The sequence below is a fragment of the Bubalus kerabau genome, chromosome 16, assembly GCF_029407905.1.
Source record: "Bubalus kerabau isolate K-KA32 ecotype Philippines breed swamp buffalo chromosome 16, PCC_UOA_SB_1v2, whole genome shotgun sequence".
NCBI classification, from domain to species: Eukaryota; Metazoa; Chordata; class Mammalia; order Artiodactyla; family Bovidae; genus Bubalus; species Bubalus kerabau.
Window position 1 is genome coordinate 53,505,534 of NC_073639.1, and position 16,206 is coordinate 53,521,739.

At 44.8% G+C, this 16,206-nt stretch overlaps 1 long non-coding RNA gene across 1 annotated transcript in view; it reads right to left on the bottom strand.

Annotated features, from left to right (window-relative positions):
- The window catches only part of LOC129629981 (uncharacterized), a 32,493-nt gene extending 25,137 nt beyond the window's left edge, over positions 1-7,356 (bottom strand). The window contains exons 1-2 of the long non-coding RNA XR_008703444.1: positions 7,149-7,356; positions 5,367-5,716 (exon numbers count right to left, since the gene is read on the bottom strand). This is a non-coding gene — a long non-coding RNA (uncharacterized LOC129629981). The remainder of the gene's footprint in view (positions 1-5,366; positions 5,717-7,148) is intronic.
- Positions 7,357-16,206: the final 8,850 nt, after the last annotated feature.

Consider the following 16,206-nt stretch of genomic DNA (forward strand, 5'->3'; position numbering starts at 1 on the left):
AGATGCTTCTTCCCAGAACAGCAGTGTGATATGATAACTCAGAATCCAGGTTTTAGGAACAGTCTGCCTGTTTCAAAAGCTACCCATACCAGGAAGAGTCAATTTTCCTAGTCTGTAAAATGGGTATAAGGCTTTCTATAACTCATACTGTTGCCTTGATTAATAGTAATAAGACATTTTGAACATGTCAAGGTATGTGTGGCACATAGTTGGTGCTCAATTAAGAGTAACTATTATTTTACTACTCACAGGTCTTTGTTCTCCCTAGCAAACTCCCTCCCATCCTTCAAAACCCCATTTCAATGTTATCTTTACTTGAAAGCCTTCCCTGATGAAACATTTTCCTCTTGGGAGAATTAGCTCTTTATCTAAATATGTAACCATATCACTTGTAAAATACTTCCTCTTAGCATACAGGAACATGGTCAGCTAATATCTCTCAGCTTCACTGTAAAAATCTTGAAGCTAAGTGATGGGTACCTTTTGTATGCCTTATACCTAAAATCAAGGAGAGGGCCCAAAGCACAGATGGTACTTGAGTAACTGTATACAATGCTTTTTCCAGTAGCCACGTACAGATGTGAGAGTTGGACCATAAAAAAAGGTTGAGTGCCAAAGACAGTTCCTTGGACTGCAAGGAGATCAAACCAGTCAATTCTAAAGGAAACCAATTCCGAATATTCATGGGAAGGACCGATGTCAAAGCTGAAGCTCCCATATTTGGCCACCTGATGTGAAGAGCAGACTCATTGGAAAAGACCCTGATACTAGGGAAGATTGAGGGCAAGAGGAGAAGGGGATGACAGAGGATGAGATAGTTGGATGGCGTCACTGACTCAATGGACATGAGTCTGAGCAAGCTCCGAGAGATGGTGAAGGATGGGGAAGCCTGGCGTGCTGCAGTCCATGGGGTCGTAAGGAGTCAGACACGACTAGGTGACTGAACAAAAACACAATGATAAAAGAGAATTTTATAACAAGGACCTACCATACAGTACAGGGAACTCCACTCAGTCTTCTGTAATAACCTATATGGGAAAAGAATCTGAGAAAGAATGGGTAGATATAGATGGATAACTGAACCACTTTGCTGTACACCTGAGACTAAAACAACACTGTAAATCAAATATATCCTAATATAAAATAAAAAATAAATTAAGAAAAAATGAACTCTGGGAGGGTGAGGTGGATGGGGCTGATCATATGCAGGTGACATGGGTAGTTGGAGGAAGATGGTAGCAATTTCTTGGCTAGAGAAGGTCTGAATGTTTACCCCCCTCCCGTTTAACCCTGAGCCTGCCAAAGCCCCCTTCCCCTTCCCCATGTCCCACCTAGAAGCAGACACATCTCAGGAGAGTTGGTCTGGCTAAGATATTTTAAAAAATATCTCTGCATAATGGAAATAAGGTTGTGTTATTATGGGCAAATCTTATGGAAAGTTATTTTTATCCCCCAAAGCCCTTAGAATTATTATCTTTCAGATAAGGCTAAAAGAAGTCAGCAATAAGTCAAATTCTATGAAAATTCTATCTCCTGTTTTACTGATGGCCACCCACTGGAAGCAGATGCTCTCAGAAGGGTGCCTGGTCCAGTCAACCTTCTATTGTATGCTCTGGACATTTAGACACTGGACTGTGTGACTCTGTCCCTATGTGACAATCATTCAACCCTTTATTTTCTTTAGATGAAAGGGCAAGGAGATATGCTGACTGAGCCAGCTTAATCTATAAATTAGATGATTTGCTACATTATGATTATCTAAAGCAATTCTGGAATGCCTCTCCAGCTCTTCCGAGTCATACTTCAGGGCACAAATACATATGGATGGACCCGCCAGCGACAACGCTATTTCTGATTTCTAGTGTTAAGAGCAAAGCCAGCTCCATCATTTCTTTGCCAACATCTCAGAGCGTGCAAGTGGGCTCATTTCTCAAGGCTGCGTGAAATGAGACAGAAACGAATCGTCCCTGGCATTTACCTTGTTAGAAAAACACAAAATCAGACTGCCTTCACCTTCACGCAGGGAAAATCTTTTTTGTCCTCTGACAAATACCTCAGGAGTTTGGGGAAGCTATCTGGCATCCCATTTGTCTCAACATCTCTTAAACTGAAAAACAATCCCAAACTCTAAATTTAAATTAGGAATTTGGGATTAACAAATGCACACTAGCGCATATAAGATAGATAATCAACAAGGACCTACTATATATCACAGGGAACTATACTCAGTATCTTGTAAAAACCTCTAATGGGAAAGAATCTGAAAGTATATATACACGTATGCATGTTTAGTCAGTTGTGTCTGACTCTTTTTCAACCCCATGGACTGTAGCCCTCCAGGCTCCTCTGTCCATGGGATTCTCCAGGCAAGAATACTGGAGCAAGTTGCTATTTCCTCCTCCAGGGAATATTCCTGACCCAGGGATTGAACCTGGGTCTCCTGTGTCTTCCGCATTAGAGATGGATTCATTACCCACTGAGCCATTGGGGAAGCCATATTCCTCTCTCCTCTCCAATGCTATCAACATACTGTTCTCAAAAATGAGCCCCTGGGTCTAAAGGGGTCGCAGATATGAGACTGGGCTTTTATGACGTTCTGCCCAGGCTACTCAGGGATCGTCTATTACCAGAGTTGATGGGGGGATGCTGCCCCTGCCCGCCTCCTCCCGAGATGGAAAGTGAGAATATTTACGATTGCATGGGAGCAAGAAACCACAAGCAGATTAGCCATTTCCTTCAGTTTCTGATCCTGGAAATGAACTCCTCTAAATCCAATTTGGAAGACAGGCCTCTGGGGTACCAGTTTTGGATGTTTGATTTGAGCTGATCCTATTATGAGATAGGAAAAAAAATCCATGCTTCTACTTAATAGATCAATTTAAGGAGCAGTTTTCTTTATCAGGAAAGCAGATAGGGAATGGTGGGGGATAGAGACAGTTCCTGAACCAGGGAATTTATATTGTTCAGTGTTCAAGGGGCTTGCTAATGCCAGAGTTGATCTACTTTCTTTTTTTTTTTTTTTTTTGACCCCACCTCCTAAGTGGTGCAGTGGTTAAGAATCTGCCTGCCAATGCAGGAAATGCAAAAGACACCGTTCAATCCCTGGGTTGAGAAGATCCCCTGGAAGAGGAAATAGCAACCCACTCCAGTATTCTTGCCTGGAGAATCCCATGAACAGAGGGACCTGGTGGGCTGTGGTCCATGGGGTCTCAAAGAGTTGGACACAACTGCGCATGCATGCATGCATAGGCTACTTACAAGATCTTAGTTCCCAGACCAGGGATCGAACCTGGGCCCCCTGCAGCAGAAATGTGGAATCCTAACCACTGGACTGCCAGAGAATTCCTCTAATTTCCACACTGACATGCTGTGATGGAATTTGGAAATGACTTTCATCAGTGATGCTGTAAATGCTGAAACTCCCATGCCCATCCCAGAAAGCAGAAGGCTTGTAATGTCAGGAGACGAGATGCTGGCTATACCTCGAAACTATTGACTTGGATGACTGTCTTCACTTGACAGACAGAAGCTCCAAGAAGCTGAGTGTGTCCCTCAAGGATCCCCAGCTAGAAGAGGGGAGAACTTGGACTCACCACCTGGCCCTGAATTTCCTTCAACGGTTCCTCACTAACTCAGCCACTGAATATCTGATTTTTGTGCAATTTCCCAAGAGACCTGGGAAATGGTATTCAGAATCCCTGATCAGTTGCTGCTTCATTTTTAATAAATGAAAGCTTTTTATTGGATACTGGGAAAGATTGAGGGTGAGAGGAAAAGGGGGCGACAGAGGATGAGATGGTTGGATGGCATCACCAACTCAATGGTCATGAGTTTGGGTAAGCTCTGGGAGTTGGTGATGGACAGGGAGGCCTGGCGTGCTGCAGTTCATGGGGTCGCAAAGAGTCGGACACGACTGAGCGACTGAACTGAAACTGACACTGAATAGTTGCTTTACAGTGTTGTGCTAGCTTCTATTGTATAGCAAAGTGAATCAGCTATGTGTGTGTGTGTGTGTGTGTGTGTGTGTGTGTGTTCAATTGCTTGTTGTGTCCAGCTCTTTGCAGTCTCATGGACTGTAGCCCACCAGACTCTTCTGTCCATGGAATTTTCCAGGCAAGAATACTGGAATGGGTTGCCATTTCCTCCTCTAGAGGATATTCCTGACCCAAGCATGGAAGGGATATATCCCTTCTTTTTTGGATTTCCTTCCCCTTTAGGTCACCACAGGGCATTGAGTAGAATTCCCTGAGCTATATACGGTAAGTTCTCATTAGTTATCTATTTTATATATAGTAGTATATATGGCAGTTCCAGTCTTCCAATTCATCCCACCCCTCCTTCCTCCCTTGCTGCTTCATTTTGAAATGGAATCTTTACTTAGAGAAATAACCTAATAGCATATGCAGGATGGTAGACCCAGTCCATCACACACAACAGCTGTGATTAATTAATTATTTATATATATTTGGCTGCCCTGGGTCTTCACTGCTGCATGCCGACTTTCTCTAGTTGGGGCTTCTCTTGTTGAGCACAGGCTCAACTGTTGTGGCCCAGGGGCTTAGTTGCCCCAAGGCACTGTGGGATCTTCCCAGAGAGAGATCAAAGCTATGTTTCCTGCCTTGGCAGGTGGATTCTTAACCACTGGACCACCAGGGAAATCCCACGATTAGTTTTTTGACCCAAGGAAGTCTGGCATGTGTCTGTGACAGGCACTGTACCTTCCTTTCCACACTGTGTCCTGACTCTGAGACCCCCTTTGCACCTGCAATTCTCACAACCACCCTGGGAAGTGAGAAGGGGAGAGATTACTGCACATAAAGAGACCTGGAACTGAGACAGGGAGGTCAGCTGGCTCGGCCAAGGTCATGCCTGAAGTTTAACATAGTCCTGCCAGAAGGAGAATCTGAGTCCCTATCTCTTCTTTCCTCCGGAAGTTTCTCTCTCTCTTTCTATAAACAGGAAATTATATGAGCCTCACCAGCACACCTCCACCTGCAGTTCAGTACTCAGCAGGGAACAGATTTTGAGATCCACACCCTTGGCCTCGATCTTTCACTAAGTGATTTCCTTAAAGTTGTTATTGATCTTACTATGGGGACTAATTCCAGCTCTTCTGTTATGTTACTGTGATGATTAAATATAAAAATCTATAGAAATCATTTAAACACACAAAACACAGCCCTCCTCTGAACTGTTGCGTTTGCTGTTCCCCTGCCTGGAACTGCTCCCCTCTGGCCCCCCATCCAATCTTTGCCAACTTGGCCCCTTCTTCGCTGTGGGATTTGGATACCCCTCCAGGCAGGGTCTCCCTGAGCAGCCTTTTTCTCTAAAGTAGCCCCACCCACTCCAGCCTCTGATCCCATTACCTGGTATTGTTTTCTTTATGACATGTGTCACTGACTGTGGGTTCAGGAGCTTTCCAGGTGGAATCCATCCATACCCAGAGGGCAGGGAGAGACTGATGGAAGAGGTAGGCACTCCAGATGGACAGGTCATGGTTTAACTAGCAGGTAACTTCCTCCAGGGCTGGTCTTCAGTGCCCAGGGACCAGGTCTTCACCTCCCCTCTGCCAGCCTGTGGCATCTGAGAGTTTATAGAGAGGCCTTCGTGGGGTTCAGTCACCCTCAGCATCCCAGGTCATTACTCCTGCTCTCTTGAGGTGCATCCTTGAAATGGCTCTCAGGGAAGGGCCAACAGTCCTTCTAACTACTAATCTCTGGAAAAAAAAACCCACAAAGCCTAAACATGCCAATCAGTTCCCTAGAGATTGTATTACATCAATGGCCACCATCTGAATTATGGGAGAATGAGCAGGCTTTCCTGTTTCTTAGGTATAATGTATATATCCCAGTCTTTCTGTCTACATAAGCAAATTCAATATAATGGATTACCTTCTCCGCCAATGAAATCCGGTCACAGAGGGCCACCCCACGCCAGTCTTCACGCAGCTGATTTCATGCCTCTGGAGAAGCATAAACCATGTTCTTTGTCTGAATGTCAGTTTCACCTCAGCATAGTTTCTGGTTCTGTCTGTCAGCTTCACAGATTTCAGACATATGTTTCACCTCTCCATTCACTTATCACCTCTCATGAGTGGAGGAAGGTACAGGGCCGACTCCTATTAGAGACGGCAGAGCAGACTAAAAGGAGTAATCAGAGCTGACCCCCAAGGTCACCTAGTGTGTCCCCACATCCTGTATCAGCGCTTGATGCTATGTCTAGAGAGGAGACAGACACTGGAAGATGGGTTAGTAAGACATACCCTGAAGAGGAAGGGGGATGGTTGGACCGACCAGGTCACAGCTGGAACCAGTCACCTGCAGACTCAGGGCATCCTAGGACCCAGTACCCACAGGTCCCCCGTGCCCTGCAGGCTACTCTGATGAGGGCCTTTTATTAATATTAGTGGCCTCATCCTTTCCACACTCTCTCATCCCCAGCTTTTACCTTGCCTGGATCTTATAAAAACACTGATGCTTGTACAGAGGGGTGAGGTCAACCAAGTGGAGACTGGTATGGGGTGACCTTCTGTGATGGTAACCCATCATTTCGATCCACTTTTGTAGACAGAGAAACTGAGATACATACATTATACCTAATAAATAGGAAAACCTGCTCATTCTCTCATAATTCAAAGGTGGTCATTGATTTAATACAATCTCTAGTCATCACTGTGGTCTCTGTTCAAATACATCATATCCTTTCCGCGCCTCTCCGCCCCGACTTCCCCACTCAGTGGGAACCAGACACTTTGCCTCCACAACTGTGAGTCTCTCCCCTTCCACCTTGGCTGCTTCCAGCAGCCCTTCCCAGTCTCTGAGGTCACCCGTTCACTGGCTTGTCAGGGTGGGTCTCCCATTCTACACTGGGAACTCCACGAGCATGAGTCCTGGCCCTCCTGGCTTAGTACTGTGTCCAGAGGGCCCAGTACAGAGCCTTGACTCAATAGGTGCTCGGTTAATGCTAATTGAAGAAGTAAGCAAGTCTGAGTTAATACAAAGCAAACTGTCATTCCCACCTCTGCAGATGCCTCCTGAGGCGGATCAACTGATTGGTGTCTTTAAAATAGTGACTCTTTCAACACTTAATGGCATAAATAGTATAGGGCTGACCCTGTCTTCTGCCTTCCTTGTACCCTATCTACCCACCTTCTTGGCAACAGAGCTCCATTTGATCCAATAGCATGTGAATGTCCTTGATCTCAGAAAAATTACTCCCTTCTATAGCTCAAAACATCAATCATAATCAGTGTCAGCCAACAAGGGTAACCTAGGTTCTCCAGGGCAATGATCTGCTGGAAGTCAGGCTCAGCTCTGGCCAATGAGATAGGATCAGAAGTCTTATGGAATGCCTTTGGCTTCCTGAAGAAAAAAAAAAAATAATAATAATAATAATAGTAATAACAATAGTGATCACTGGGTACTGAAAGTGAAAAGTGTTATTCGCTCAGTCCTGTCTGACTCTTGCAACCCCATGGACTGTAGCCCACCAGGGTCCTCTGTCCATGGAATTCTCCAGGCAAGAATACTGGAGTAGGTTGCCATTTCCTTCTGCGGGGGATCTTCCCAACACAGGGATAGAACACAGGTCTCCTGCATTGCAGGCAGATTCTCTATGGTTTGAGTCACTATCTAAATCACTACCTATGTAACTTAGTTAAGAAAAAACTTACTCTTTTAAAATGTATTTTACTGAAGTATAGTTTATTTACAACATTGTGTTAATTTCTCTTGTACACCAAAATGATTCAGTTATACATACATATATATTCTGACAAAACTTTACTCATGACTTTCAGCTTTTTTCCCCCTCTGCTGGCACATGCATGAGATGGCCTGAGGTACAGCAGCCATTCTGGCACCATGAGGCAACAAGAATAAGGAAAAGACCAAAAGAACCTCAAAGATTTCAGTCCTGAAATCATAGAACCACTAAAACAAAGCAAAAATGGCCTGCTTCTGGACCTCTTGCACTGGAGACAAATCAACTTCTGCTTGTTTTAGCTACTATGATTCTGTTACCTCTTTGTGCTCAGTCTCTTCCATCACATCCAACTCCTTGTGACCCTATGGACTGTAGCCACCCAGGCTCCTCTGTCCATGGAATTCTCCAGGCCAGAATACTGGAGAGGGCTGCCATTTCCTCCTCCAGGGGATCTTCCCGACCCAGGGATTGAACCCATGTCTCCTGTATTACAGGAGAATTCTTTACTCACTGAGCCACCTGGGAACTTACAGACAAAAGCATTCCTAATGAGCACAGGCTGGCTAAAGACACGAATAAAAAATACTATGAGCCATCCCTCCCAGTGACTTGGTAAAGCCCAGGTCAGGAAAAATAAACAAGAAGGACCTATGGGATATTAGCACTCTGGAAAAGGGGGTTAGAGGAGAGATAGGGAAGAGAGAAGGTGGAAGAAACATAAGTTGACCTGAAAAGCTCATTCTGCAATTCTGTTAGGAAGGACAGGGCTAGAATAAATTTATTGTGAGATACAGGGAATATCTGATGTAATACCACACTGGGTGGTACAGCCTCTTCATTGGAAGTTAAAAATGGACTTTCATGTATGTAAATTAAGCTTCTAAACCTTTCTCCACAAATCCAGGTACACTCTTGAGAGCCGAGAATCACAGCCGCTGGGTGCCTTTGTTTGATGCATCCCTCTAAATCTTCCTAATGTTTTGAATTGCATGGCACTTTATCTCATGTCTGAGTCCTCATCTCTTTCATCCCTCCCCTCTGAACTTCTCCAGGCATCCCTAAGTTGAAAGAAATAGGCAAAGAGAATCATCTTTCTGCTTTAAAAGTTACCACTTTATTCACCCTTGATCGATTTCTCAGCATGAATTATAATTCATAAAATGATTCCTCACTCTTTATCTCAGCTGCTATCACCCCTGCTGCATAATTCTTCAAAGGACTGTGCTAATTGCTTTTTTCCTCTCCTTTTCTCTAAAATTGAAAAGAAACAGTCTCCACAATACAGGAGCACTTTCTTCCTAATTTCTAACAGCAAGAGTCTCAAGAACCTGCAGGTAGATGGGACTTGGGTCAGATTTTGATGGTCTTCTCATCTTCAATGGCAGCGCTGCTGCTCTGGCTTTTTAAAGTCACAAGTGCAGATGTCCAGGACAGTTGAAGGTCAATGACATCAATAACAACAACAAAAAGGATGTGTGTCTGGTGGCTCAGATGGTAAAAAATTTGCCTGCAATGCAGAAGACCCAGGTTCAATCCCTGGGTTGGACAGATGCCCCGGAGAAGGGAATGGCAACCACTCCAGTATTCTTGCCTGGAGAATTCCATGGACAGAGCCTGGAGGGCTACAGTCTATGGGGTCACAGAGTTGGAATCAACTAAGCAACTAACACTTTCACTTCTAAGTGATGACGCAGAGCAGTTCAGCTCCCTGATCAGAACTAGAAATCCTGGGGAAGAAAGAACAGTGACTTTATCTCATCCAGTCTCCTTCCTTTACAAAGAGTGTGCACTTCCCTGAGGCTTTGGGTATCCCTGCACAGGGTCACCCAGGGATCTGTCTCTGAGCCTTTGAGGACGGTTGATGGACACTCACTCACGATGGACAGATACCATGGTAGCAGGTAAGCCTGAGCTCAGACCTGAAGACACAGAGTCCTCACCACTGTTGTCCAGATGCTGTCATCCTTGGGCACACAGTTTACTATAGACACGTTGTCTTTAAAGCATGACTTGCCTGGGCTTCCCTGGTGGCTCAGTGGTAAAGAATCTGCCTACCAATCCAGGAGACACGGGTTCAATCCCTGGTCCAGGAAGATGCCACATGCTAAGCCCAGGAGCCTGTGCTCTTGAGTCTGGGAACCACGACCACTAAAGCCTACACTCTATAGAGCCCATGTTCCATCACAAGAGAAGCCACAGCAATGGGAAGCCTGTGCACCTCAACTAGAGAGTAGTCCCCGCTCACAGCAACTAGAAAAGCCCTGCAGCAATGAAGACCCAGCAAACCAATAAATAAATAAAGTTATTTTTAAAAAATGACTTCCTTGATACTTTTCTTTAAGCCAACTCAAGCCTAACTTCCCAGACGAACTAAACCTGTTGTAAGTTTCTAAGAATTAAAAGTCTAAGTCAGAATTCTAAGTCTGATGGGTTAGCTTCATTTTGTTTTTTTTTTTTTCTAATGCATTTACATGATACGAATATACACATATGTGGTATACACACACGTATCGATACACTTTCACACACAAACACATATACACCCTCCCTGTGCACTACTTAGCTTATTTTTTTACTTTGTGTGTGTGTGTTTATTATTTTTATTTTTTGGCCACGTGGCACGGGTTGCGGGATCTTAGTTCCCTGACTATGCATTGAACCCGAGCCACAGCCATGAAAGCGTGGAATCCTAACCATGGATCACCAGGGAAATCCCAAACCACTGCTTCAAGTTGAAAAGTCACCATTACTTAACTCCAGCTGAATCTAAATTTTCAACATATGTAAGTAAAATAAAACTAAAAGCTTAGTAGGGTACTAGCCACAATACAGCAAGTGAGCAAGGGAAAGACACACAAAATCTGTCTCTCAAATCAGCACATAAGACCTCCCATCCTGTCCGTGTTTCCTCTGGGTTTTTTAGGTTAAGATTACTGAATGATCCAGCATGTCTGGAAGATTCTAAAAGGCTGTATCCCCTGTGGTAGAGAGAGCTGAAATCCAGTTCCAAGGAAAGGATGGCTTGCATTTTCCCCAGCTTCTCTTCACAGCTTCTGGTCTGTTGCTCAGTGGTGTCTGACTCTTTGCAACCCCCATGAACTGCAACATGCCAGGCTTTCCTGTCCTTCACTGTCTCCTGGAGTTTGTTCAAACTTCTGTCCATTGAGTCAATGACACCAACCATCTCATCCTCTGCCCCCCCTCCTCTTCTTGCCCTCAATCTTTCCCAGCGTCAGGGTCTTTTCCAATGAGTCGGCTCTTCGCATCAGGTGGCGAAAGTATTGGAGCTTCAGCTTCAGTTTCAGCATCAGTCCTTCCAATGAATGTTGAGGGTTGATCTCCTTTAGGACTGACTGGTTTGATCTCCTTGCTCTTCACAATAGAAAAGGAATAAACACGAGTTCTACCTGTTAGTGATGCAGGGGAAAAAAACATCACCATGCCACCCTTACCTTACACTGCAGACTGTGAGAGGGACAATAAGGGGTGGGTGGGACTCTGGGGTCCCTCAACTGGAGAGGCACAGAGCCTCTTAGGCAATAATTAAAGAGGTCGACCTCAAAACAACCGGGCAGCCAAACCAACCTGCTGCTTGCCATCCCAGCTCACATTGTTTTATCTCCACTTTGATAGCAACATGTCACAACAGGCTGCCAAGTATAACTTCTGCAATGGCACTGCTATTTATAGTTCCTAGAAAATGATTTATTCTTGGAAACTTCCTAGGAGTAACTTTTCTGTCTGCCAAAAGCAACTTAAAGAAAAAATTTTTTATTGGTGTAGAGTTGATTTACAATGTTGTGTTAGTTTCAGGTGTAGAGCAAAATGAATCACTTATACATACACATATATTCACTTTTTTAAGATTCTTTTCCCATATAGGTCATGACTGAGTGTTCCAAAAGCAACTTTAAAAGGGATCACCAGTCACAATGAACGTAACTGACATAGAATCTCTGGTCTAGTCCAGAATCCTCCAGATGCTTTGCTCAGATCAACTCAGCCTACATGGAGAAACTATCTTACGGCTGCCCCTCTCCTTTAAAAAAATTTGACTGTACTGCATGTGGGATCTTCGTTCCCTGATCAGGAATCGAACTGGAGCCCCCTGCACTGGAAGGCAGAGTCTCAACTGCTGGGCCACCAGGGAAGTCCCCAGGGCTGCCCTTCAAGAGGTTTCAGCCTTTTCTCTGCCAGCATCACCTCCCACCTGGATGAAAACAGCATCTTCCACAGTAGAACCCCACTTTGCACTCTTCCGGTCCTCGAATCTCCTCCCCACACAGCAACCTGACTTCCAGACTGGACTGTTTCAAGTAAACAGAAGATAAAGTCACTCTTCTGCTCAAAAACCTCCAGTCACTTCCTACTGTTGTTGGGGGGGGGAAAAGCAAACTTTTCTATGGTCCTAGGAAGTCCCACACCATTGGGTATCTGCTTGCATCCCTAATCTCATTCTGTTCATTTCACCGCCTACAAGACCCACTGTCTTGTCCTACTTCCTGAAATAACAGGCTCCCTCCTGTCTCCGAGCCCTGGCCCATCAGTTCCCACAGCAGTGAGCTCTTCTCCCACACTGCCTTGTAATCAACTTGTAGAATGCAGCTTAAAGCCATGTTCCCATTAAAGTGTATTGTTTCAAACTGTCGATTGAAATACATGAACGTCAGCATTTCCTTTTCATCCGTGCAGGGATCTCAAGAAGCAAGAATTTTGCAGAGCAGAACTGCAGGAATGGCCCCAGAACCTCACTCCCTTCTTAGGGCAAGGCACCCAGAGCCCACGGCCACCCCGTAACTAGGTCCCCGGGGGCCACATCCTCCTCCATGTATTTAGTTCTTTGGAAGCAAAAGCAGAAGAAAAGACAGGCAACAAAGGAAAGGGAATAAAATTGTTCTCCCTGCCACAAATGCAGTGCCATGCCTTCACCAAATGTGCTCATCAAATACTTACCATGTGTCAAATGGTATTATCAGCTTCCCAGGTGGCTCAGTGGGAAAGAATGCGCCTGCCAATGCAGGAGATGCAGGTTGGATTCCCTGGGTCAGGAAGGTCCCCTGGAGAAGGAAATGGCAACCAATTCCTGTATTTTTGCCTGCGAAATCCCATGGACAGAGGAGCCTGGCACACTACAGTTCATGGGGTCGCAAAGAGTCAGACACAACTTAGCCTCTAAACTACAACAACAGCAAAAATGCTATTTTAAAAACTTTTAGGGAAGTATGCATGATATAAGATAGAATGCGTGTATTTAAAATATATTCTGTTTCATAAGTTTTGACCTATATATATGCCTGGGAATTTAGGACTGAAATTGAGATAAGGATAAAGAAGCTTACTTACTTGTGCCACTCTGTCATCCCTCCATCCCATCCCTCTCTGGTACCCTCAGCCCAATCGGTACACAACTGCTGATCTGAGTTCTGAAGTTACGGATTTGTCTGCATCGTCTATAATTTCATAAAAATGGAATCATACCTCTTCTGCATGACTTCTTTAAAAAAATGTTGACTGTGCTGGGTCTTCATTGGGGCTCAAGGGCTTCTCTAGTTGTGGCCCTCAGGCTGAGTTGCCCTGCAGCATGTGGGATCTCAGCTCCCGGACCAGAGATGGAACTCAGGTGCCCTGCAGTGGACGGTGGATTCTTAGCCACTGGACTGCCAGGGAAGTCCCTGCATGACTTGTTTCATTCAGCGTAATTATTTTCAAACCCATCCATGTTACAGCATGTATCAGCAAACGTCCTCTCATGGTTTGGTTGCACTTCCCTGTAGGAACACACCACTGCTTGTTTATCTGTTCACCTGCTGATGGGCATTTGTGCTTTTTCCAGGTTTTGGCAAGTGCAAACAGGCTGCTATCAATATTCATGAACAAGTTTTTGTATGGATAGCCGATTTCACTTCTCTTAGGTAAATATCTAGAAATAGAAAGACTAGATCATAGGGTAGGTGTATATTTAACTTAAAAAAAAGCAAAAAACAGCCAGGATGTTTTCCAAAGTGGTGCACTATTTACGATAACCAAGACATAGAAACAACCAAAATGTCCCACAACAGATGAATGGATAAAGAACATATGGTACATATATACAATGGAATATTATTCAGCCAAAAAAATGAAATAATGCCATTTGCAGCCACATGATGGACCTAGAGATAATTATACTAAGTATAGAAAAATACAAATACCATACATCATTGATATGTGTATTCCAAAATATGACACAAATAAACATATCTATGAAACAAAACCAGACTCACAGACGTAGAGAACAGACTCATTGCCTAGGTAGGGGTGGGGGTGGGGGTAGGGAAGGGAATAACTGGGAGGTTGGTGTTAGCAGATGAAGCCAGTATATATAAGATGGATAAACAACAAGGTCTTACTGTGTAGCACAGGGAACTATATTCAATATCCTATGATAAACCATAATGGAAAAGAATATGAAAAAAAAAAATATATATGCATAACTGAATCATCTATTGTACAGCAGAAATTAAACACAACACTGTAACTCAACTAGACTTCAATAACATTTAAAAACACACAATTGGCTGTACCGTTCTACCCTTACCCCAGCAGAAAGTTCCCATCCCTCCCCATCCTCACCAACTTGGAATGGTCAATCTTTTCTTAAATTGTAGTCATTCTGAAGGCTGTGGAGTAGTGTCTCACTGTGGCTTTAACATGCATTTTCTTAACGGCTAATGATGTCCAGCATCTTTTTTTCGTTCACGCATCCACTGGCTGACCACCCATTCCACTATATTAGATGTTTGTTATTAGCTTCACAAATGCAGCCCTTTGAAGTGGATATCATGTGGCAATGACTGAGGGATCAGACCAGCCACTGCCTGTGGGAGAAAGCTGAGGAGACAGGCAGTGAATTGAGAGTTAAGTGAGAAATGCAAGTGGCTTCTGCCAAATGACTCGTAATTGTGGGTCATCTGAAATGAATGGGCCCCCCTGATGACAGGGTGCATGCCCTGTCCGAGATGATGACATTGTGATGGCCCATGAGACTATAAATAGTAAAGCTCTCATCCTAGAGGTCTTTCTTTTCCACACGGGAAGGCAAATGTTAGCCAGGAAAGAGCTAGGTCTCTGGAGATGCAAGTTACCTGGTTGTTCAGTTCTTGACTGGGTGAGTGAGGACTAATACATTCTCTACAAAACTTGGGAAAAGCAGGATAAGGACCTGGAAATCAGAGGTTAAAATTAAGGGACTTCCCTTGGTGTTCCAGTGGTTAAGAATCCACCTGCAAGGGACACAGATTTGATCTCCGGTCCAGGAACTAAGATCCCACATGCCACAGGGTGACTAAGCAACTACGCACTTGCATCACAACTACTGAACCTGCAAGCTGCAATTACTGAAGCCTGTGTGTGCTAGAGCCCATGCTCTACAAGGAAAAGCCAGGGCAACGAGAAGCCAGCACATCGCGACTACAGAGCGGCCCCCACTCTCTGCAACTAGAGGAAGCCCGCATGCAGCAACAAACACCCAGCAAATACATAAAAAAATAGATCACTTTTAAAAATAAAATTGATTAAGGACCTCCACAGTCTTCATCTAAATAAGATACAGTCTGTGAACTCTCTGCCTTTGAATGCCCAGTGCTGGAGGCAGAAATAAACACTCCGCCTTCAAGATAAAGCAGGTGAGTAAAGCTGGTCTGGGTAGGGTGTGTTGATATGGTGTGATGATGGAAATGTAGTCGCTGATGCAGATTCTGCTCACCCTATGTCCCTCGTGGCTCAGACAGTAAAGCGTCTGTCTACAATGCGGGAGACATGGGTTCGATCCCTGGGTTGGGAAGATCCCCTGGAGAAGGAAATGGCAATCCACTCCAGGACTATTGCCTGGAAAATCCCATGGACAGAAGATCCTGGTAGGCTATAGCCCATGGGGTCGCAAACAGTCGGACACGACTGAGTGACTTCACTTATGTCTGGCCTTGGCGAGTTCCTTAAACTCTGCCTCAGTGGCAGCACCTGTAAAATGAGCAACCACAGCACGGTGCTTATGAGGTGTCATTATCCCCATGACCGCTGGAGGGCACAGTCCTGTCTGCAGGGAGCTGCAGCTCCCAGGCTTCAGTTGCTTAGTCCCAGGGTGTGTGTATGTGTGCTAAGCCCCTTCAGTCCTGCCCAACTCTTTGTGATGTTATGGACTGCAGTCCTCTGCAGAGCCTGCAGTCCAGACTCTTTGTCCATGGGATTCTCCAGTGGGTAGACATCCCCTTCTCCAAGGGATCTTCCCGACCCAGGGACTGAACCTAGTTCTCGGCATTGGCAGGCAGATTCTTTACTGTCTGAACCACCAGGGAAGACTTGTAGTAGAAATATATACAAATCTGTGGGAATCTGTTTCAGGGCTCCTGGCGCCTTCATTCCTTGGCAGGTCAGAGAGGGAGCAGAATCAGGCAAATGGACATCTAATAGGCAGATCACAGGGGCAGTCTTACACACCCAGAGGCAGCTCCCTGCCGAAGCAAG